Source organism: Bombus pyrosoma, linkage group LG9 (assembly GCF_014825855.1).
Source record: "Bombus pyrosoma isolate SC7728 linkage group LG9, ASM1482585v1, whole genome shotgun sequence".
Lineage (NCBI taxonomy): Eukaryota > Metazoa > Arthropoda > Insecta > Hymenoptera > Apidae > Bombus > Bombus pyrosoma.
In genome coordinates this window covers 5,852,818-5,859,483 of record NC_057778.1, presented here as the reverse complement: position 1 = coordinate 5,859,483, position 6,666 = coordinate 5,852,818, and positions in this window count along the sequence as shown.

Genomic DNA, 6,666 nt, shown 5'->3' with positions numbered 1-6,666 from the left:
TAAATATTGCAAAAGACAATCGCGATATCGTAATTCGCAGCTCTAAAGCAAACGCGATTGTCATCTTATCGCAACTCTAATTCAACCCGTGATTAATCTGTCGCAACACTAATAAGAAAAATCGCGATTTGCCCAATGGGACGATGGATCGATGTATATATCGGCCAAAAGACCAAAAACTACTACTACTACTACTACAACAAATACTAAAAGCGAGCATAGTGACAAAGTAGTAACAAGAATGACTTCCCATACTCTGGATGACCCAGAGGATGGGCAGTCATTAGTAGTTGCCCTCTTGAATGGCAGTTTGCCGGGCCTCTTCAGCATATAGCCTCTTCTTTCTTCGGGCGCAATTCCCGCTGAAACTTAAATCTAAGCTCGAGTCTTCTAAGTCGCAAATAAAAAAAAAACTTATAAAGGTAAAATAAAAATATAAACCGCGGAAGCTGATTGAAGTGCACATGGACTGACCAACGATCACAGCAGTGATCGTTGCCCACTCGCATGTGCGTGCTCGAGCAATAAACGTTCGTTTCGAGCCCACTCGCGACCGCGACCGCGAAATTCGAAAAATCGATAGGCAAAACCAGAGACGAGAGCATGCTCTACTCGTGCCAGTTTCACCGTCGATTTTTCAAATAAATTTCCAGAAACAGGTTGGTCACACGAAAACGCGCCTACCCGACCAGAGACTGTGCCAACCTGTCTGGCCCTACCTACTTATAATTAACAGTCACACCAGAAAGTATACTACCTATCCTACCTAGCGCTATATTTAAAAAATGGCAAAACGGGCATACCAACACACTCGCTCCACGGTTCTCACACAAACGCTCGGGCGCAAAGGTCCTACACTAGAGAGGACGTCCCGGGACACCCGAGCTTAACACACAACATGCACACTCTAAGGTACGTACCGTTTTCCTGAAATCGACTGACGAAGGCTAGTAACCATTGCGTAAAACGTGATAAAACATGTCTGAGGAAATTATATTTTTAAAATAGATATAAGTAAACTTGGAATTATAATTGTAATTTACGGCAATATTAAAAGCATGGTTACACTTAATCGCGTGGATGATATTATCACAAATTGTGATTGCATCGAGACGTAAATTGAATCGATATATATCTCGATATTTTTAATATTTGAAGTTTTAACGAATGAGAAAAAGCGACGCAATTCCACAGCCTAACAACACACACACATAATGTGGAAAATACGTCGTGCACGATACACTAACACATCGTCAGTCGCTGATAAATTATTACATTACTTAATTCTAGATCATCGTGCCCAATGTCTTTCTCCCATTCAAGTAGCACCTAGGCACGTGAATGAGGTCCTGACAATGGGCACGGAAAGGGTTAAATCTGAAAATCCTGATCTAAAAAAATGATTAGTTTGTGTAATTTTTATTTAACGGACTAACGTTCTTTCATTTTATATTTTTACTATTTCGTTTCTTATTAACTCTACTGTATTCATTTAATAGTAAGCAAGTAACTGTAATTTATTAATTTAATAAATCACAAGAAAATTTTAATATTGCAAAAAAGGCAGCGTTAATTGAAAAAGACTGAGACTCGATCGAATAGAATAATTGACTCTAAATATATTATTAAGAAAGAAATAATCTCAGGCGATCTCTTTATCAAAGCGCATACTCGAAAATGCAGAAGCAGTGTTCAAAATTATTGCTTTGATTAAAAAATCTGCCTGTCGCGAAGTGTCTTCTTGCACGTAAAATGTCACACATTCTTGTACGGGAAAAAATGAATTTTAACTCATATTTTAAATTCTAGCCGAAGTGAAATAAACGAACGTGACTTAATATTGTCACGATCAATTCGTTGCATAAGATCAAGTATATGTATATCATATAGGTATATTCGTGTAGATATTTGCCATTTGCAAATATTCATACGGAATATTAACATGCATAGTTATAAATAACACGAATATATTCTCAAGTGTATGTGTTTAACCTGATTATTAAAAAACTAATTATTATAATCGCGATGTGCAAGAAGACCTATCCTAAGCTAATAAATTTGAAAAGATGAGTGTTACTACTCACGGGTATAAGAAATACCCGTGGTCACTATGCTCGCAAAAAAAATCTACGTAATACAACCGGTCACTCGTGCCGATTCGGACCTTTCATCCTACGACATGATTGAGTGACCAGAGGAACAGAAACGCATGCGACTCACCGTTCGAAGCGGAGAAACAGAGGACGTACCATGGATGCTGCGCCACCCCAGCGAATATCATCAGGGAGACTAACATCAGGCAGGAATCGTTGAAGTTCCAATGGTGGAAGTGGAAGTTGCGAAAAATCTATTACAGAACAGAACACGATGAGTGATCGTTTGAAAAATTGGAGATAATGAAAAATGGAAATTGATTAAATTTGTATTTTTAGTAATAATAATAATAGAGATTGAAATTTTAAAAAACCGTAATAAGTATGTAGCAAAATGAGGCTCTGATATAAAAGTTTGAAATGAAAAAATTGGGAATTCAGTGATTTTCGATGCATATCAGAGACAATGTTATTGTAATCGAATGTTAAGACTTTAACAGTTTATTCCAATTAAAAAAAAACATTTACAGCTTTTTAAATTATCGATTATTTTTATTTTCTAATTAACAGTAATTCAAACGAAATACAAAGAAGCGAACAAATTAAAATACATTATATAAAACTACTTACATTCTTCAGCCACTGGAGAAGATTTATCCTCTTGAGGGATGCACTGACTCTAATACCGAAAACGAATGTTCAAAAATATATGAAGTAAGACTACGTTCCCGCGACTTCAATCGAAACCATCGTGATTTTAAAGTATTGAAAAGAAACTATTGCGTAGCAAACACTGACTCTACAAACCGCATTGCGCGCGGTCACAAATATTTCCTGAAAATAAAACTGTTTAAGAGCGGGTTCGGTGGAGGGTGGAAAAGAAGCTAAATATCGTTTTCACAGTTTTCTTCTTTTCCTTATCAAACGTTTATTTAGAAGATACTGCTATTTATTTAAACTTAAAGAATTATTATTAAGAAATTGGAACAAGTATGAAAAATATTAGGTGAAAATTGTCAGATATTTCTCGATATTGAACAAACGCTTACGAAAACCGTAAATGCAATGCAATCGTTTGCACGAATTATACTATTCGCTATTAGAATATATACTGGGAATGTTCGTTATTAGAATACGAAAATGTTATAAATTAATAGCTTAAATTTTGCAAATTAATAGCTTAAATGTTGTAAATTAATAGCTTAAATGTTATAAATTAATGGCTTAAATGTGTTTAATTAATGGTTTAAATGTTATAAATTAATAGTTTAAATGTTGTTTATTAATAGCTGAAATGTTGTGAATTATTTGATTAAATGTTATAAATTAATAGTCTAAATGTTGTTAATTAATGGTTTAAATGTTATAAAATAATAGTTTAAATGTTGTTAATTATTAGCATAAATGTGTTTAATTAATGGTTTAAATGTTATAAATTAATAGTTTAAATGTTGTTAATTAATGGTCTAAATGTTATAAATTAATAGTTTAAATGTTGTTAATTAATGGTTTAAATGTTATAAATTAATAGTTCAAATGTTGTTAATTAATGGTTTAAATGTTATAAAATAATAGTTTAAATGTTGTTAATTAATAGCATAAATGTGTTTAATTAATGGCTTAAATGTGTTTAATTAATGGTTTAAATGTTACAAATTAATAGTTTAAATGTTGTTAATTAATGCCTTAAGTGTTATAAATTAATAGTTTAAATGTTGTTTATTAATTGCGCAAATATGGTTAATTATTTGTTTAAATGTTATAAATCAATAGTTTAAATGTTGTTAATTAATAGCTTAAATGTTGTTAATTATTGGTTTAAATGTTATAAAATAATAGTTTGAATGTTGTAAATTAATAGCTTAAATGTTATAAATTAATGGCTTAAATGTGTTTAATTAATGGTTTAAATGTTATAAATTAATAGTTTAAATGTTGTTTATTAATTGCACAAATGTGGTTAATTATTTGTTTAGATGTTATAAATTAATAGCTTCGATGTTGTTAATTAATAGTTTAAATGTCTTAAACTGATAATTTAATTCGTAACAGTGTTTCTTTGATCTTCACAGTTCGGGAGTTGTAGGACAAATGAGCCCAAGCACGAGTTGCGTGTTCTTTATATACCATTAGCACGCACTTGACAATGTCGAAATGTCAATCGAACGGTAACGGCTCTTTTATATCTTAAAAGTTTATTTACCTTGTTATGACACAATCGAATTTGATAATTTTTTAATTTCTGTTGTAAATTGACGCCGTCAACAATTTATTACAGTAATCATTTTTATAATTTCAGTAATTTTTACAAGCTTAAACTAAATTTACGTTTCGATGGTACTATTTTTTCACTTAAAACTGTGCTAATTTTGATCAAATGTCAGTTTATGATGAAAATAACTGTACTTATAGTACTTCACTTATAGTGAAACGGTGTAACTATCATAAATTAATAGTATAATTGTAAAAAATTAATTGAGTAGTTGTTTTAAATTAAGAATAGGTCGTTATAAATGAATAGAGTAACTATTATAATCTAGTTATTAATAAGTAAATAAAAGTTCTGTTTCGATTTATACGATACCGCGGATCAAAAGAATGAGCTCCCACGCGAATTGAATGTCCTTATATATATATATATATATATATATATAACTATATATATATATATATATATATAAATATATGGTATATATAATTTTTATACTGGTGCGTACTATTGGTAGACTTGACTAACAACGAGTTTGACTGGATTTTATAAGCGTTGATTATGTTTGAATTAGGTTTATGGTCGGAAAGATAGAGTTTTCTCCTAAAAAGAACTTTTACAATTTTTACTCTAGGCTCCTTATCTGACGAGGTATAGAAATTCAATGTGTCCAGTCAATGTTGCGGGTAAACACATTGAGAGGGCGGGTTATAGAGTGGACGATAAAGTTAACAGTCGGCATAGTAGAGAAGCGTGTCGGTACAGATAGGCACGAAGCCTAACAAAGTATGTATATATGCATGTACGAAAGTCGAGTGCATATGCAGTCCATGTATATACTTATATACATACATACGAACCAAATCGAAAATAAGCCAGAATTAAATTTTATTATACAATATTAATATATTATTAATGATATAAGTAATACTATATTACTGATAATAGTAAACTGTTACATTTTCTATTATTTTACCGAAGATTTTTTGGCATTTGATCATAAAAGATCTTAGAAATATGTGTAAAAACACTATCGTTGTTAACTCGATTCGTTAATTTTTAAGTTATATTATAAACTTTATGGTGCATATGGCAAAATATGAATATATTATACATGTATATAGGTTGTACAAAGTGTACAGAATACACAGAATTTTTGTTTGATTACGATAAAAATAATTTACAAACTCAAATTCAAACTTTTAAATACAGATTTTTAAATATTTAAATATTCTATTTAAACCTGTTATATTTTTATTTTAACATACTGTAATATTTTACGAATTTTTGGATCTTACACAAATTTTATAAGAATAAAATTATGCAATAAATATCTTTATTAAATATGTAATTTACTTAAATCTTGCAATATTGCCAAAGATAATTGAAATCTTGAAAGTTACTTCTTACATTTACTGATAAAGATATTGGTAATAAATTTGATGTTTTCTTACGACGTTCGTAAATTGTACGAAATACGTTATATATCTCTCTTATATTATATAATACTTAATAATGTAATTATAGGATGATTTAAAATAATAAATATGTTTAAAAAGTAATGATCCTATTGTTGTGAAAACAAATTTTACTCGTAATCATAAAATTACCTATGAAATTTTATTTACACCAAAAAGATGTCAAGAAGTGTAATATAATATTTGACACATGATATCATCTTCTATGAAATAAATCAAGTAACATTGAAATGCAGGAAAATGGAAAGAACGAAAAGAGACGAGTTTAACATGAGAAATGATATTTTCCTCTGATGATCGATTATCCATGATCTATTAATCCATTTCGACTCGATAACGATCTCAACACCATTCGATCGGACCTTCACGCTTTTCTGCTGCTTCACAATGTTTCCGATGAAGTATCATGGTTATAAACATATTAACAAGACTACTATGTGAAAGAAGAATAATTTATGCATATTCATCCACACTATTAGACATTTTTATATTTTATTATTTTATATTTATTTTAATAGGCTTATTAGTTTTTGGCTCATTTTACTTATAACATTACTGTCAATTTTCATGTCTTTTTCTCTCTTGCTTCGCGCATTATATAATATAATAGTGGCTTCTATTTCTTTGTATCAAAACATAAATATTGACCGAATATATATCTTTTATTAAAGTAATTAATAAATATATCGTACAGAATGATTATGCAAGTTTTACTTCTTATACGTACGTATTTCCGAGTTAATACTATAACAAGGACTGCAAGGAACTCGTAATACACCTGTTGCAGGTGATTGCTATATGTTTACAGAACAAGGATTGTTATATATGTACAGAACAAGGATTTTATTCTATTGCATAGTGGTAACATTTGACATATAAAGAAGCT